General features: G+C 35.9%; 1 pseudogene; it reads left to right on the top strand.

Annotated features, from left to right (window-relative positions):
• Nucleotides 1-8,335: 8,335 nt before the first annotated feature.
• Nucleotides 8,336-8,864, top strand: LOC140624344 (large ribosomal subunit protein eL20 pseudogene; annotated as a pseudogene).
• The last annotated feature ends 11,033 nt before the right edge of the window (nucleotides 8,865-19,897 follow it).

Here is a 19,897-nt window from a genome sequence, read left to right as displayed (position 1 = left end):
AATACATACAGAATTTATTATTAAAATTACATTTATACAGTATATACTACTATAATAACATAGTAATGGATATATGTCACTATACATTTGTCCAAATCCATAAAATGTACAATACCAAGAGTGAACCTCAAAGTAAACTATGGACTTTGAGTGAGGAGGATGTGTCACTGTAGTTTCATCATTTGTAAGATGTACCTCTCTGGTGGGGAATTTGATAATAGCAGAGGCTATGCACATGTTGAGGGCAGGAGTTATATGGGAAATCTCTATACCTTCCCCTCAATTTTATTGTGAACCAAAAACTGCTCTTACAAAAATAAAGTCTATTAAAAACCAGTGAAATTAAATCCTCATTATGTGATCTAATATCAAAGTAGACAAAGCTAAAAATTAAAATTGTCAACTGGAAAGTATAGCCAAACACAGCATACCACACCATAAAAGCTTCAGAAATTAAGGAAGAAACAAGAAGATTTGAAAGATCCAGAAATTCTAAATTTGTCTGACAGGAGTGAAGGAAGAACAGAAAAGAGTCACATGGGTGGGGGACAAAACACACACACACACACACACACACACACACACAAATACATGCACACAAGTCTGGCAATTTTTCATAATGTCAAAGTTAAAATACAAATCCTAGGGGCACCTGGATGGCTCAGTCAGTCTGCCTTCGGGATCAGGTTATGATTTTGGGGTCCTGGGATCCAGGCTTCCTGCTCAGTGAGGAGTCTGCTTCTCCCTCTTCCTCTGCCCCTCCTCCCCACTCATGCTCTCTCTCTCAAACAAATATTTTATTAAGATACAAATTCTTTTTTTTTTTAAGATTTTATTTATTTATTCATGAGAGACACAGAGAGAGAGAGAGAGAGAGAGAGAGAGGCAGGGACACAGGCAGAGGGAGAAGCAGGCTCCATGCAGGGAGCCTGACGTGGGACTCGATCCTGGGTCTCCAGGATCAGGCCCTGGGCTGAAGGCGGTGCTATACCGCTGGGCCCCCCAGCCTGCCCTAAGATACAAATTCTAAAAGATTCCAGAGAAAATTCTGCTACCATACGAACATTATCTATACATGTGCCACAAAAGATGCCTTGATTTAAGAGCAGCTCTAGCAGTTCCACTCCATTTGTCCTTAGACCAACTATTCCAGAGAAGACTCTCCAAGACTCAACACACCTGGGTACCCAGAGCCATTTGGGTAAGGTTAGCACCCTGTGTTCCTTTAGCCCTAATAAGCCTCTCCACATAGAGAATATGAAGAGTGCCTATCATATGCCAGGTGCTAGGCAACAATGATAGCTCTCTTCTCTATCTTCTCCTTTTCCTAAACCTCCTGGAATATAGTATACAAAGACTACATGGATCACACCTCTGGGTTGTTCCCCAGAGAGACGAAGAACCTTGAGTATTTATCTATTGACTTCCAAACCTTATTGATTGAGGGGTTCATTTTGGAAGTAACAACTATATAGAATACCCAGTCTGGTCTGCACAAAGGCTAAGAATACCATCGCACAGCTAGAGAATGTGCTTAAGCACAGAGAGGCAGGAAGCTTGCCCTATGGATAGTAACTGTCCACAAGTGACCTCTGGGACAGCTGGAGGGATTTGGGTAGATGAATGCATCATATAAAATCAGCCCAGAGGTCACACTTCTGATATAATGTAGAAACACAGGGAGCATTCTTGCTAAAATTAAGCACAAAGAAGCTCAGAGGCATCACCATATTTAACACTATCTTGGACCAGCACAAACTAGAGAGAGAAATTAGAGGCATAAGACTGAAAAGAGGCAAACCTATCTCTATTTTGAGATGATATGATTTTGTATCTGTAAACTCAATAAATCAACTAAAATACCACAACAAAATATGATATAATTCAGTAAGGTGGCAGGATGTAGAATTAGTTAAAAAGAAATCAATACATTCTATATAATAAAACACAGTTAAAAGATACAATGGAGGAAAGAACCTATTCACAGTTAGGAACAAGCTTAATAAGAAATGTGCAAACCAAATGACAGGAGGAAAAGAGACATACTACCAAAGGATAAACAGTAGTATGAAAAAGAAATGCTATATTCTTGGAAAGGAAGACTTAAAGTCAATTCTCCTTTAATTAATTTAATGCAATCTAATAAAATACCAGTGGGGTTTTGTTTTTTTACCCTATAGAACTAGACAAATTGATCCTAAATTCATATAGAAAAATAAATTTTACAAGAGCCAAGAAAACTCTGATAAAAGGAAATTATGTAAGAATTGACCTACTAGCTATCAAAACACACTAATTAAAAGTGTATAATTGGTGACTGAAGAGACAGGCCAGTGAACAAAATAGAATGTTTATAGACAGGCCAAAATGAACAGGAGATTATATTATAAAGATGACATTTCGAATTACTGAGATGAAGAAGGACATTTTAATAAATGTCAGGATGGCTGAGTAGCAGTCTGGGAAAAGATAAAGTTGGTTCCCTACTTCACACTGCATGCAAAAACTGCAAAGGATTAAAGCTAAAAAATGAAATACTAAAATAAAGTGAGGAAATCCAGAAGTTAGACTGTAAAATTCAAAGACAATATAAGAATTTGATTGAATAAGAATCCAAACCTTATACATGCCCCCAAAACCACCAAGTAACCACAATACCAAAAGCAGTATAAGAAAAATTAAAAGTCCAGTGACTAATCCTGGAGGGGAAGAATTAACATTTTTATTATAAAAACTGATCTCCCTTTATGATTTATAAAGATTGTTTTTCATAAAGATCATAATTTATAAAGATTACCTAGAATTCAAGAAGAAACGATCAACAACCCAAAATAAAAATGGACAAAGGACATGCACATACTCAGTAAAAAAAAAAAAAAAAAAAAAAATACAAATAGCCATTAAGCTTACGAAAAAGTCTCAATCTGCTCATGGTAAGATAATCAAAACTACAAGGAGATACCATTTATTACTTAACACATTGGCAAAAATTACAATTTTGACAACTCTTAATGCTGGAGTACAGAGGGTACATTGCTAATGGGCAAGTGAAATTGTATAACCCTCATGGAGAAGAATCCAGCTATCTCTACCAAAAATATAGATCCATTTATCCTTTGACCTAGAAATCCTACTTCCTGGAATCTATCCTGCAGACACAGCTATACACATAAAAAATGGCATATGTATTTTGCTTAACATTATCCTCTCTAGTTCCATCCATGTTGTTGCAAATGGCAAGATTTTATTCTTTTTCATGGCTGAATAATGTTTATATATATATATATATATATATTATCTTCTATATTGTACACCTGAAATAATTTAACACTATAAGTCAACTATAATGGAATTTAAAATTAAAATTTATAATTATAAATTTATAATTATAAAATTAAATGTATAAAATTCACATTCAGAAACCAAAAAAATGGCATAGGTAGATTATTCATTATAGTATTATTTGAAATAGCAAAAAAGTGGAAGTGAACCAACTGTCCATTAACAGAGTATTGGTTGAAGAAACCCTATGAATATATCCATACCACTGAATAAAAGTTTGATGACTATCTCAACCTACTGATGTAGAAAGCTCTTGAAAAAAAAGCAAGATACAAAGCAAGTTACATAATTTCGTACTTTTTCTATAACAAAGAAGGGGAAACAGAAATACATGTTTGCATTTGTTTTCCTTTGAATAAAGATAGAAGGGATAACCAGGAATCTAAGAGAAATTATTATCTATACAGAGAACAGACAAGAGGGAACAGGGATAAAAGCAAGAATTCTGAGTGCAACACTATATGATTCTTGTGTGTGTGAATTAAGTAAACATATTACCCATAGTAAGAAAATTTTTTGTTAAATAAAATATTTTTTTAAAAAAGAAATTTTTAGAAAATATTCCAGAGAGAAAAAACCACATATGAACATAAAGGCCTAAAAGGAAATAAGAATCAGGGAGCCTAGGTGGCTCATGGGTTAAGTGTCTGTCTTTAGCTCAGGACACGATCCCAGTCATGCATCAGGCTCCCTGTTCAGCAAGGAATCTTCTTCTCCCTCTCCCTCTACCCCTCCCTCTTGCTAGTACTCTCTCGCATGCACGCATGCTCTTTTTTCTCTCTCAAATAAATAAATAAAATCATTTTTTAAAAGATTTTATTTATTTTTTCATGAAAGACACAGAGAGAGAAAGGCAGAGACATAGGCAGAGGGAGAAGCAGGCTCCATGCAAGAAGCCCAATGTGGGACTCGATCTCAGGACTCTGGGATATTTGCCAAGAAGATATAACATATGAACTTTTGATTATGCCTAAAAATATAGCTATCCAGAATGAGTAGATACAATAGATGGACAAAAATTAAGAATATAGAATATTTGAATAATCTAATTAACAAGTTTGATGTAATAGATATAAAATAGAACATTGAACACATTAAAGAACATTCTTCTCAAAAAGTCAGGGACACTCACAAAAGAAAATTGATCACATATTAGGTAATGAAGAAAAAAATCTCATCAACTCCCATAAAGCAGAAATCATATAAGCCATATTGATTGGACCCATGAAATAAAATTAGGTTAATCATCAAAATGATAGCCAAAAAAAAAAAGCGTGGACTTAAAAACTGTAAAACTCCCTTGACAATAACTCTTATGTTTAAGAGAAAATCAATATAGAACCTATAAACTATTTAAAAATGAATGACAAGACCATTATAAAACCTGTAGGATTTAGGTAAAATGATACTTAGAAAAACTAAAATGCATCCATCAACCTTGCTCTATTTCTTGTTATTTTCCCCCAAGGAAACATTTCTACTGTGCACAGAGATATGCACAAGGTTTTTATTGCATCATAGTTAGTCATGGTTAACACTGATGGACACTTAGTTCTTTCCAGATCTTTTTAGCTCCATATTATGGAATATTATGCAACAGTTTAACAGAATAAATAGAGTTTAAGTATTGAAACAGAAAATTTTTCAAGACGTAATATTAAGTAATATTCTTTAAATCTAGACAAAAATTATAATAGTAATATACCTTTTATGTTAGAAAATCTCACAAAAATTAAAGCTAATGTATTTCTACTGGTATATATCTGTTCTACAGAGAAGAATGTCAGGAAGGATAGTGGCTGGCCAGAGGGCTACTATTAGGGAAGAGGGTAGATAAGAGGAATGATCAAGGGAACACTCAATTAACTGTACTGTTCAATTTTTTTTTTTACAACTTGAGAGTATTTATATAAAATTTGTATAGTAGAGAAAGAAAAGTTATCTAAGTGAATTATTCTAGAATGATCACATAGGATTCTTCTCTTACAGACAAATTTGGCAGGCACCATTTATTCAGCTTACATAATTTTTGCTCAGGCAAGTTTTGCCTACGCAAATTTTTATTGATAAAGATAGCCCTTTTTTTTTTCTTTTACCATATAGAATCTGGCAAAGCATTAGATGATTTTCATTGATGTGTTTAGTTAGTTATATCATATCAGACTTCTAAATTATCAGACTAGAAAAACAGCTAAGCTGGGAAGGGGCAGAAGCCTTAAGTAAAGCCCAATTTTACACACCCTATTTATTAAGAATCATGAGGATATCGTCTGCAGAATAAATCGTCAAACCCTTACATTCATCAATGTTAATATATTTTAAAGTCTGCATCCCATGATCATGTTAAAATACAAGGGTTTCTTTTAAGAGAAAATTCATCATTATCATTAACAGCACAAGACAGGAACCAAAATGTAGACTACAAACATAAGAACAAAGGAAAATGTTACATAATAAAGTAAAAAGTATGTACCTTATTTCTCTAACTGTACAACAAAATATTAAAATAACTCTTAGATATACTGGTTGTTAAATAGGGTGGTGGAAGGGTGAATAAGAAAGATACTCTAATTTAAACAAAATTAATAAAGAAATGTTCTGCATGGGTTTTTTTTCCCTGTTTCTACTTCTAATCATTTATCATGCAAATGAAAGCAGTAATGGAAAATGTAAAGAAAACAAATTCTGCAATATACTGAAACCCATATCCAGCAAGAGATAAGATTGAATATCAGAAGGAAGGGGTCTGAAAATTAGCTGTCTGTACAATAACTGGGAGGGAAAACTGTTTTATTTAGCCTGGAGGGATTTTTTTGTAGCAAACTGACTAAATTAAAATCCAGTCTATTAAATCCAGTATCATACTAGAAAATGCCTTTTCCTTGCACTTTTAGATAAATTTTCATTGATCTCATTTTACGCATGATTACATTTTTAATGAGTTGTGCAATATTTCCAGGCTAATTTTAAATCCCTTCTCTCCTCTTCTCCCCCCACCCCCACTTACTGCTTGCTGGATTAACATTTCTGATAAATTGTTGGACCAGAAAGAAGGAGCATTACCAAGATGAAATAAATTACTTCCATTTTTTTGCAGCTCTAAAGCGATAATAGGAGAATACAAATGCCCACTGTCTAATTATGCCACATCTTCCAATTCATTTTACAAAAACAATTATTTTATTTTTATGTAATAGGCATGTTACCTTGTATTCATCATAAATGACCCTGAACAGTGTATGGTCTATTACAATAAAAAAATTTTCACCCTAACACTGATCAGGTAAATTCATGACCATCTTAAAAGGAGCAACTTCATGAACTAAATAATATGGAGACAATTAGAAAATCTAAACACTAAGAAATAAGTTTTTTTTTTTTTAAGAATGACATTATTTAAAATCAACTTTCAAGCAGAATACAAAATAATACCATACATAAATGCTTTAAGAGACCATGAGAGTACCTTGAGTATAGTCTCACACTTTAGGAAAGTAAGGTCATTTTTCTCTATCAATATCTTCAGGCCTATCTGCAGGAAGAAAGATGATTTCATAGAAGCTACTGTAATTCCAGCCTCTACTTGAGAAAGAAAGTCAGAAAAACCACTGAAATTGGGGCCCATGACCAAGACCTTAGTAAGAGAGTTCCTAAATATCTGTGCTTCCCCCCATATTAGTTATTTTATGACTCTTTGATGCCTTGTGATGATTAGGAGCAAACTCTGTAAATAGATTAAAACTTTTAATTCAAAGAATGCAGTAACAAACAAGATAAAATTTAGTTCTAAAGTGCTTACAGAAGGGATGTCTGAGTGGCTCAGTAGTTAAGCGTCTGCCTTCAGCTCAGGGCATGATTCTGGAGCCCCAAGATCGAGTCCCACACCGGGCTCCCTGCATGGAGCCTGCTTCTCCCTCTGCCTACATCTCTGCCTCTCTTTCTCTGTGCCTCTCATGAACAAATAAAAACATCTTTAAAAAATACATAAAAAATAAAGTGCTTACAGGAGATACACCTAAAAAAATATGAACCTTGAAATACTGAAAATAAAAATGTAGGAACAGATTTGTTATACAAATACTAACTAGAAGAAAGCTGGTAATGTAGTAATTTTAGTGATTTTTATTAATTTTGGTATCAATGTAGAAAATAAAGCAAAAAGACTTAAATGGAAAAATCATATATATGATTTACATATATATTAAAATAAGTACATTGAATATTTATAGAAAAAATATATATACTTTTGATATATATACACACAATACATGTATGCACACGTGAATACACACACACACACGCATAGTAAATAGCTTGTATTCTTCTAACACAATATGGCTTCAAAACATAAAAATCAAAACTGACAGAATTATAAAGGGAAAATAATAGAGAAAGATTGAACATGCTAAATGGAGACATGGAAGATATTTTAAAAAGACACAATTGGGAGCACCTGGGTGGCTCAGTTGCATCTTGATTTCAGCTCAGGTCATGATCTCAGAGTCATGAGATTGAGTCCCACATCAGGCTCCACACTCACTGGGGAGTCCGCATGAGATTCTCTCTTTCCCTTTTGTTCTGCCCTCCTCCCCACATGCACACACACTCTCTCTCTCAAAAATAAATATTTTTTAAAAAATAAATAAAAAGACACAAATGAATGTATAAAGATGAAAACTACAATATGTGATGAAATTAACTGTATGAAATTAACAAGTGAATAGACAAAACAGAAAAAAAGATTAGTAAACTACAAGACAGCAATAGAAGCCATCCAAAATGAAACACAGACAGAAATAAAGACAGGAAAAAGAATTGACAAAGCATCAGTGAACGATGGGGCAAACTCATATGGCCAAATATGATGTATTTGGCATCCCTGAAAGGATGGGAAGGCAATACATATTTGAAGAAATAGTGACTGAAAATTGTCCTAGTTGGTTGAAAACCATAAATTTGTTTTGTGGGTGGCAGCAAGCATAAGGAGAGCATCATGAAGCTCTTAAGCATATTGCAAGAATATAAGATGGTGGGGTACTTCCTACCACTCCCAAATGCTACTCACTGCACTTTACCACATGCCAATCTTTGTACCTAATCGTGTCATTGCCAAGTCCTGCTTCTGGTACTTTCTGTCTCAACTGAAGGAGTCTTCAGAAAAAATGCTCTACTGTCAGCAGGTATTTAAGCAATCTCCCCTGCAGGTAAAGAACTTTGGCATCTAACTGTGCTACAACAGTAGGATCCACACATACTGGGTATATAGAGACTTGGCCACTGTGGGCACTGTCACTCAGGGTTATCATGATGTGGGGGCCCAGTACAGCACCCAGGCCCATTCAATCCAGATCATAAACCTGGAAGAGATCATGGCCAGTCAGTGGTCAAGCAGTTCCACAACTCCAAGATCAAGTTCCTACCACCCACATGGGGTCTTGAGTTGACAGCACAGACCAAGCTTCGCCACCAAAAGCCCCAGCACCTTCTTTTGGATGCACAGCCCTCCCCATCCACACATCTGACCAAGTAAACTCATAGGGACAAAAAAATCCAAGAATTCCTATGAATCCCAAGGACAAAAAGCATGAAGAAAATTAAGGCACATCATAATCAAAAAGCTTAGAGTCAGTGATAAAGAAAAAATGTGAAAAACAACCATAGGGGCAAAATAGAGACATATTACATGCAGAGGAATAAACATAAAGAGAACAACAGATTTCTAATTAAAGACAACATAAGCTACAAAATATTGTACTGAGATCTTTAAAATACTAACTGGGAGAAAAAAAGGGAAAATAGACTTTTAAAAAATGAAGGTGAATAAAGACTTTCTGTAGACCTACAAAAACTGAAAAAAAATCAACTGCTAATAGACCTGCAGTACAATAAATAAAGCAAGTTCCCCAAACAGAATGAAAATTACCAGACAAAAAGTTACCAGATGGAAATTTCAATGTACACAAAGGGAGAGCACTGGAAATAGAAACTACAAAGGTAAATATAAACACTTGCTTTTTAATTTAAATCTCTTTAAAAGATTATCAGCTGGGGGATCCCTGGGTGGCTCAGCAGTTTAGCACCTGCCTTCGACCCAGGGCATAATCCTGGAGTCCTGGGATTGAGTCCCACATCAGGCTCCCTGCATGGAGCCTGCTTCTCCCTCTGCCTGTGTCTGCTTCTCTCTCTGTGTGTGTCTCTCATGAATAAATAAATAAAATCTTTAAAAGAAACAAAGATTATCAACTGTTTGAAACAAAAATAATAGCAATGTACTGTAGGGATTTGAGCATATCTAAATATGAAATATGTTGACAATAGTTTAAAGGCCAGGAGAAAAAGAAGAAACAAAAATATATACCATTATAAAGTTCTTATACTCTAAGTGTACAGTATCACTTGAAGGTTGACTATGATATGTTAAAGCTGAACAATATACTCCCCAAAGCAACAAATAAAATAACATAACAGTTTTAACTGATAAGACAACAAAGGAGACAAAACAGAATCATAAAAATAATAAACTAATCCAAAAGAAAGCAGAAAAAGAGGATAAAGGGAACACAAAACAGAAGGAACATATAGAACACAAATAACAAGATGGTAGATTCCAATACAATCATATCAACAACCACATTAAATGTAAATGGTCTAAAAATCCAATTAAAATCTAGAGATTATCAGATTAGGAGAAAAAAGCAACATCAAACACTATGCTGCTGCAACTTTTTCTTAAAAAAGTAAAAAGGGACACCTGGGTGGGTCAATGGTTGAGTATCTGCCTTTGGCTCGGGGTGTGTTGCCAGAGTCCTGGGATTGAGTCCTGTGTCAGGTTCCCCACAGGGAGCCTGCTTCTCCTTCTGCCTATGTCTCTGCCTCTCTCTGTGTGTCTCTCATGAATAAATAAATAAAATCTTTTAAAAAAGAAGTAAAAAAGGTTGAAAATTATATTCTGTGTAACAAATTGAGAAAAAAGTAGAAGTGGCTATGTTAATATGAGACAAAGTAAATTTCAGAACAAAGACTGTCAGGGATAAAAGAAAAGTTCTATCAGGGGGCCTGAGTGGCTTAGACCACTATGCAGCCAACTCTTAATTGGTCATGAACTTAATTGGTCCCTCCTCCAAGCCACACTCAAATTTTCTCTCCCTCTCTCTCTCTTTTCCTAAAATAAATAAATTAATTAATTAATAAAATCTTCTTTTAAAAAAAGAAAAGTCATATCATAATGATTAAGGGGTTGCTTCATCAAGAGGACATAAAAGCCATAAATATTTATGCACCTAATAATAGTGCTTCAAAAACACATGAAACAAAGTACTGCAAAGAGAATCAGACAAAGCTATGATTATACTCTATGATTTCCACCCATCTCAATAATTGATAGAACAAGTAGAAAATCAGTAAAGACATAGAAGATATGAAAAATATTATTAACCAACTTGATTTAATTAGCATTCATATAATACTCCACCCAGAGACAGCAAAATATACATTCATTTCACATGCCTATAGTCTACATAAGATAGACTATATTGGGGGTCATAAAAGAAGTCTCTAAAAAGTTAAAAAGTATTCAAGTCACAAAAAGTATATTCTCTAATCACACTGAAAATAAACTAGAAATCCACAGCAGAAAAATCTCCAGAAAAATCCCAAATATTTTAGAACTAAATAATATACCTCCATGGTATACACCATAGGCAAAGGAAAAATCAAACAGCACAAAGTATTTTGAGTTAAAAATGAAAACACAACATATCAAAATTTATTATTTTATTTCTGGACTGTACTTCTTAGAATAAAAAACTTCTAAGATAATGCAGGTAACTAGGATTCCATTTAGGAAGTCATTCAGTATTTTAGGTCTTAAATGAAGTACCAACTTCCACCTTGAATGAAAATCTTTACCTTGTCATTAAAATAAGAAGTTGGCATCATCATGACACACACCTCCCATCAACTCTTGTACTCATAGTTCAAAAAGGTGGAAGTCAGTTTTTATGGCCATTTCTAGTTCTATCTCTGTCCTCTCTGAAAAATAACAGAAAAAAAAATAAAATTATTGTATTTTTAAGCCAACACCCAAATCTGACTAATTTCTGGATATATTTGTCATTTTTTTACCCACAAAAACAGGTTTCAGGGAATTCAAGAGTTAGACTAAAAATCCATGCCTGAGACTGAACAATTTAACTATTTTTAAAGATGGTGAACAGTAAATACATGACCAGAAAGACAAAATATTAACATCAAAGTGAAATACAAAAAGGCTCAGAAAGTACTAACGGCCTAAAGGGATGTGCTAGAAAATTTAACAGACTGTAAAGTTCACAAGAGAACATGACAAGAATCTAACACTTAAAATAGTAAAAGCCAGTCTTATATTTGTTTAACCTACTGAAAAATTCTCTGCAGTCTGGACAGCCACAGTCTAAGACTTCAGCAATGAAAATGTAATTAAGATATGCTAATATTAGACAAGAAAATAGTAAGACTTAGGGATGTTAGAATTATCTTCCATGCTGGTCAGGTGGGTAGTATGTGAACATGAAAAAGAGATTTCGAGGGGTGATATGGAAAAACTGCCAAAGTCCCAAAAAATATTTCTGCTGTTAGAGAAGCCATAAATCAGAAAGGTTTGTGGGGGAGGCGGGGGAGATTTGTTAATGGATTCATCTCATAGACCTTTGTCTATCTGCATGCCGAGAACAGAAGCAACTATTTCAGGGAAATTCTGTGCACCAGATTCAGGGAAGTCAACAAGTCTAGTGCAGATGGATTTGACAGCAGTTTTAAATAGAATCATAATGGACCTAAAAAAGAACTATCATATTTCAGTACAAAAGCACAACTTTGAAATCAGAAACCTCTAAGTTTTCAAAGCTGGCTCTCCTACATTATAACCTCTGAGAACTTGGGCAAGTATCTTACTTGCTGAAAGTCTCAGTTTTTTAAACTCAAGAAAAGAGAGATAATACCTTCCTCACAGGATTGCTTTAAGGACTTGCTCATATACATAAGTAACTAAACTCAGGGCTGAGCACACAGTAAGGCCTGCCTCAACAGTACCAATTACTAAGAATAACTAGGACCACTTTTCCCAAAGGACCAGAAAATGCTGGTTGGAACTGGCAAGTAAACATAAGATGGCTCTTATTAAGAGAGCTGAAGATACATGAAAATAATCTGATTTACAAAATTAATAGTGCTAATTTATAGTGACTAATGAGGCCATGGCAGTATTCTCCCAAGACAGCTGCCATCAATTATTTCCCTCCCTGTGTGAACCAGCCACCGTCTCCATCAAGAAATGGAGTCTAGGGATCCCTGGGTGGCGCAGCGGTTTAGCGCCTGCCTTTGGCCCAGGGCGCGATCCTGGAGACCCAGGATCTAATCCCACATCAGTCTCCCGGTGCATGGAGCCTGCTTCTCCCTCTGCCTGTGTCTCTGCCTCTCTCTCTCTCTCTCTGTGTGACTATCATAAATAAATAAAAATTAAAAAAAAAAAAAAAAAGAAATGGAGTCTACTTCCCTTTCCTTGAATTTGGGTCGTAATTCAGGTGGAAGTGACACTATATTAGGCTGCAGCTGCCCCTCTTGAAGTGAGCTACAGTGTAAAAATTCTGACTAACCTAAGACCACTGTGCCATAAAGGAGGCCCAAGTCAGCCACATGAAAAGAACATGCAGAGAAGCAGCAAAGCATGAGACATCTGAGTGAAGCTTTCTTGGAACTTCTACCCCTAGACCAGATGCCAGCTAAATGCATCGAACTGAGCAATCCTAGTTGTTGACACCATATAAGGCAGAAGAACTACCCAACTAAGTAAGCCTAGTCGACCCATAGAAACATGAGGAAAAAAATATTTGTTGAAAGTTTCAGGCAATAGATACTGAAAGAGTCTAAAACTGCTATTAACTGCATTTATCTGTAGCCTCTGTCTGTTAGAGCTGCTCATCAAATTGTCTTTTCTCTCTTAACACATTTTCATCAGGGTGTCTCTATTAGGAGTTTCAGAGAATGTTAGAGATGAGCATTACCCCCCAAATTAGAAGGAGAGCTCCATTTTCAGAAAGTTTCTTTACAGGACAATGACAAATTCACTGGGCAGGGGCCACAAAAAAGGGACCCAGACAGTAAAAGCAGCAAGAGCACCTCTAGTAGAGGGATGATTCTTTCCTACCTACAGGGAAAAGAAAGTTTGAAAAAAAAAAAAAAAAGAAAGAAAGAAAGAAAGAAAGAAAGAAAGAAAGAAAGAAAGAAAGAAAGAAAGAAAGAAGAGAAAGAAAGAAAGAAAGAAAGAAAGAAAGAAAGAAAGAAAGAAAGAAAGAAAGAAAGAGAAAGAAAGGAAGGAAGGAAGGAAGGAAGGAAGGAAGGCAGGCTCTCTAGCAAAGACCAAACATGAACAACTTGCAATTTGCATTCACTTTCAGGCAATTTTAATTTATTACCAAGAGCACGTGGCTAATATTTTTTTTCTTTCCCTACATAGAACTGATATTTAAGAACACAACCACAATCAGCCTTTTCAAATTCATAACCTCACTGGGATTTGATTTATGCCTTAAGAACCTGATAGAATCAGGTTATTTCTACCTTTTTATCCACAACAGATTACCCTAACTGGTGGTCAATGCTGCCATGCCAGAAAATAGTTCTAAAAACACACAAGAATTCAACAGACATAGAATCCTTGAAATACTTGGTCTCTCCTTTATAATTCTATTTCTGTCCTTAAAGGACAACTCTTTCTATGTCCTTCAATGACTTAACTGTCTTATCATCCTCAACTGATTAGAGAATTAAAAAAAAGTTCTCTACCTCTTCCCACAAGTTTTCTCCCTAACCTATTTCCCACACACTGTGGTAGATGGCATGACGAATAATTCTGGGCATAAAAGCTTTTCAGGCCTTTTATACTATGAACTCACCTCAATTAATTAGATGGAAATATTTCTCTGATTTGCTGACAGTGACCTTACTCTTAATGGCCTTCAATGAAGTCACCGAAGCTTTCATTCTCTGGAATTTTAAGACAGTTATTTACTCGTTTATTCCTTTTATTCTACCATTTATCTTCATAAAATAAGTTCTAAATTAAGCAAATTTTAAATAGTTTCTACCAGCAAGGGCAAGAAGATTTAACTTTTGATCTCACCATGGCCTGTTTTGACAGCCAAAGTAACATTCATTTTTACACAGATCTTCTAAAGAGAATGAAAAAAAAAAAAACTTTAAAAACAATTTTAAAAGACAGAAACAAAAAAGAGAAATTTTCATTAATTAAATGTTTAACATAAATCAGTTATGTGCCCATCACATCCCAAGGTACAGGAACATAAAAACAGGCCAACACCCAGGAAGTTCAGGGATGAACTGAGATGCAGACACTGGACAACAAACTATACATCATATCTTGGGAAGAGAAAATACAACAATGTGAGACAAATGAATGGCTGAGTGTGTATAGATGAAGTGGGAGGGCAAAGAGGAAAAGATTCTGAGGCAGTAAATTAGAGCAGAGCCTACACACAATTCACCAGACAGTGGGAGAGAAGCAGGACAGCATAAGGTACATTCCAGACAAAGGAAAAGGTACAGAACAGAAGTCTGGAAGCACCATGCATCTTCAAGAAATATTAAGAATGAACAGGACTGGGAAGGGAGGCTGCATTAGTTTCCTACAAGCTGCTACAACAAACTACCTGAAACTGAGCGCCTTCAAATAATAGAAATTAATCTTTTTAATTTCTGGAGGTCGGCAGTCAGTGTCAGTAGTAAGGTTTTTTGTTTTTTTTTTTTCCTTCTGGAGGTTCTGAAGGAAAATCTCTTTTGTCCCTCTTCTAACTTTGGGTGGCCACTGACAATCCAGCATTCCTTGGCTTATAGTAGCATACTCCAGTATCTGCCTATATTATCACATGGCTTTCTGAGAAAAATGTCATTGGACTTACGGCCTACGCTAATTCAATATAACTTCATCCTAAGTAATTACACTTGCAAAGACCCTATTTCTCTCACATTCTGAGATCCCAGGCAGTGTGAGGCAAACCTTTCAACTCAGTGCAGAAGCCATGCTGAGGAGTTTAGATGCAACAAGGCCCATGTTCCCAAACTTCAGTTGTCATATACCACAATTCACAATTTTTGTCGTACCTGTAAGCCAACCACTCTTCTATTTTTCTTTTTAAGCTTTTCATTTTAAGCTTTATTATTTTAAACTTTCCTTTTTAATTTATATATATTTATTTCAAAAGGAATCATATCACTATTATAATTGAAAATCTTGCTTGCCTTAACTGTAAGGTATCCATAAAATTTTTTAATGAAAAATCTTAACAATGAAATATCCAAAACAAATCTGATTGATTTATTAAAACCCGAAAATAGGTTCCTTGGTGATGAGAAAGGAACTCTCGATGGCAACTTATAATAAAGGATATTTGGCTCATCTTCAGTGGGTTTGGAAAGATGAAGTTCCATCAACAAGATAATTCTCTCTTCACAGCCACAAAAGATCTTTGGTATGCCCATAATTGTAGAGCCAAAGAAACTTAGCCCCCTTCACCAATATAGTTGTATACTGAGAATCAATTCCTCACCAAAATGTTAATAATCCCTTCTGCTCAACAATCTTTTGTCACCAGAAGCCATCTGTCCACAGCACCACCTCTTCCGCTTCAGCTGTTATTTCAAATATACACATTTATTTGGTAATACCAGAGAAATAATGGAAGAAAAATCCTCTTTTCATTCAGCCCTGTGTCACAACTTGAGAAAATTCCTATGAGGACTTTCTAGCAAGTCTTTCAAGTTTCACTTCAGAACATTCAAGATACTGGTGGTAAGTTCTTAAGATGGGTTCTTTAGGTGGGTTCAAAACCAGGTTTTTCAGACAAGGCTTTCAGTACCGCTAAAGGGATGAATGCAGCTGAACAAAACGATGTAAGCCCAACTGCTACCAATTGCTGAGCACTAGGGTTCTAAGCCATTGCAGGAAGCTATCAGCACTCAAGTGTTCTCCTTTTGTACTCCCAGCAACTCTGAAGGAGCTACTGCTATTATCTGCACTTGACAGCTGGGGAGAGTCGGGTTCCAAGAGGTGATGAGATTGGTTTAAACTTACACCGAGCATGAAAAAACAGGTGAGATTATGGGGAAAGGAGTTGAAGGCATTAAATAGAAGGTGTAGGATGCTACTGGCAAAGTATACATTGCTGTCACTTTCAAAATGAGGAGACAAACTATGCCAGATATGACTAAATACCATTTCCTGCTTGAGAATGTAGGAATCAAGGCAGGGATAGTGAAGTTTCTGTAATTAAATTATATAATGGTGCTTGCCAAGGCCTGCTTGGAGAGGCAGGAATAACTGAAAAGTCTTTAAAATGGTTTAGATGTGGCCAGTCCTGCCCTAAGGGAGCCTCAGGCTAAATTCAAAAATGGGAGAGAAGTTCCCATATGCCAGTGGCTTTAACCCATTTACATGTCATTTCTCAATAACTCTTAGCACTCTCCTCTTTCCTATCACTTTGCTTTCAACCTAATGAAAACACAGCTTTAATCTAAGGGAGGAGAATTGATTGCATCTAAATTTATTCTGCTGGCTAGGAGATCCACAGGAAACTACTCATTTCCATTTTTATCACTGCTTTTTTTATTGAAACATGCTCTGTCTATTGGTCCATTGTTTTAAGAAACTCCTACAGCTTGCTGGTTTTTAATCAATCTTTTCTTTTTTAATACCTGTCACTGCTCTTGAACTTCTGAAGCATTCAGCTTTGTGTCTATGAAAACTTTGGGGGTAAGATTTTAATTTCCCTTCTTAGGTTTTATTTTCCCTTCTTGGCAGCTAAAGGCATCAAGGAAATTTTCACTTTGTATTTCTATGGGGCTTCTTTCAAGGTGTGCTGACAGTGAAGCTGATGGTCTGTTTGCAAATTGAAGATTTATGATTCTTTCTAAACATGTATAACTTTGACATGAACCAATACCTGAAAGTAGAGTTCTAATGTAAACATGGGTGACAGTTCCCACCTAAGATTCAGGAAGCTTCTTTCTCTTGGCAGTTTCTTTCATGAATGCATAAAATCAACTAGTTATTATTCACAAGTAAAATTTAAACATACAAATGCAAGGTCTCTACCTTCAAGGAGTTTACAGACTCTCTCCCCCAGCCCCTGCCAAGATGCCTATGGAAGCTATAGTACACATGCACACACACACACACACACACACACACACACACAGCTCCTCTTACTACAAGTACCTGGGTCACTGCCTGTGGGCTTTCTCTAGTCACAGTACCATACCTACAGGGCTCAGAGAATTAATTCTCTGAGGAGCAGCCCTCAACAGATGATAAATTAAATACAGTGAAGAGATACCCCAGCCTCCATGACCCCCAGATGGAATAATTCTAGGATGTGCTCTGTACAATTTCTCAAAGATCCTTAGCAGGACTGTGTTCCAATTGCTCTCAAGAGTCACCTACTCATCAATCCACCTTGTACTGGCTTCTTCTCTCCCCTGTCTCACTTCCCTCTTCCTCTCTTAGAGTGTGCTGGGATCTCTTTCCAAATAAACTACTTACATACAGAGATGGGGACTGTTGGGGAATCGAAACAGGCTCAAAAGAACTATCACCAGATTAGAGATGGCACAGATTGCTCAAGTTGCAGAACCTAAATAACCAGACACTCTGTTCCCTGACAATGCTAATAACTTTGTGGTTTATCTTTTATGCAAAAGAGAAGAAATATAGCTTTGACTTTCATGTATAATATAAAGAAAACCATTACAGTCAGGATTCAGTCAAGGAAATACTTCATGCCAGGTGTTTCAAAAAAGGATATTTTATACCAAGAACTAGTTCTAAAGGAGATGGAAAAGCCAAAAGCCCAAAGTGAAGACAATGAGATAAGACAAATTTACAACAGAAAGAAGCCACTGCCCATTTCTTCAAAAGGCTCAATGCAGAGTTATGATACAACCTAGGCCTTCTACTACTAGGAAAATCCTGTTTTGCTCAAGAGAATTGGGAATTGCAAACCGAGAACTGATAAAAATCAACCAGTGATATATGCTACAACATGGATGAACCTCGAAGACATTATGCTAAGTGAAAGAAGCCAGTGACAAAAGGCCATATGTTGTAGAATTCCATTTGTATGAAGCTTGAATAGGTAGATCCAGAGAGACAGAGAGATTAGTAGTTGCCAGAGGCTGTGATGAGAGGAAAATGGACAGTGACTACTAACGGGTACAGAGTTTCTTCCTGGGGTGATAAAAATGTTCTAGAATTAGACAGTGGTGATGGCTGGACAAGTTTGTGAATACAGTAAAAACCAATGAATTGTACACTTTAAAAGAGTAAATTGTATGATATTTGTGTTATATTTCAATTAGAAGTAAATAAAGGAAAAAAAGAAAAGGAAAAAGAAGAAAAGGAAAGAAGAAAAAAAGGAAAGAGAAAAAGGGCAAGAGGGACAAGAGGAGAAGTTACTTTGCCAAATATCAGGAGCCAAGACCCTCCCAAAAACTGGGGCCAGTGTGGAAGGGGCTACGATGTGGAAGCTGGAACAAAGGGGAGACACAACCACTGCTAGGCACTCATCCTGAAGAAGAAGGTAACAGGAAGATATGCCCTGGGGTTTCTCCCTTCCTCCTACCCACCATTCTTTTCACATTGGCCAAACCTATATGGAAACTAGTTAGCAAGGAAACCTGAGAAACAATCTGCAGGTGCTGGCCCTAGAATAAGACAAGTGAAAGGTAAGAGCACAGAAGGAGTCCGAAAACAAATAGGCAAATACCTAACATAGAACCCTATTGCTTCAAACATGAAACTCTTCCCAGCTGAGATTATTAAATACAACCTAGCCAACCTCATGGGTAGAATTATTTGTGAAAATTTAACACAAATCTTCAATGCTTTTTTTTTTTTTTGAGATAATGGAAGAGGAAGGGGACAACTATTTCAGTAGTAGTTACATTAAAATGGAAAAACAAGTGTTAACCCTAAGCCAAACGGGCATTATCTCTTGACCTGACATTTGGTAAATAACATCGAGTACTCTAGGGACACATAATGAAACTGACTATCCTTACCCTGAAGGAGATCATTAAGGAACTCTCAGTTTACACAAGGGAAAAAATATTAACCAGGCCTAATTAATATGAATCAAACATTCAGGACCCATAACAGAATTGAAAGTGCTTATTTAATAAGTAAATTTTAATAGGACCTCCCTATCAAATACCTCTAGGAACTGAAAACCAGAAGGGCAACCTTTGGAAGGGTGCCAAAAAACCCTCCATTCTAACTGAATTTCAATCTATCCAAACATCATTACCTTGGGGCTGCAGTCTTCCTAAACTAATTCCCACACACCTATATCCAACATAATCGCTACTCACTTTGGTACACTCCAAGGAATACCTATCTAAACACACAACAGAACTTGTAGTTTAAATTTCCCAATGAGAACAATGGCAGGGGTGGGCTGGGGAGAGAGGAGAGTAAATTTAGACTGATCCAAGTTTCCATAAATAC

The sequence above is a fragment of the Canis lupus genome, chromosome 3 (genome assembly GCF_048164855.1).
Source record: "Canis lupus baileyi chromosome 3, mCanLup2.hap1, whole genome shotgun sequence".
Lineage (NCBI taxonomy): Eukaryota > Metazoa > Chordata > Mammalia > Carnivora > Canidae > Canis > Canis lupus.
This window is presented reverse-complemented; position numbering and strand designations above follow the sequence as displayed.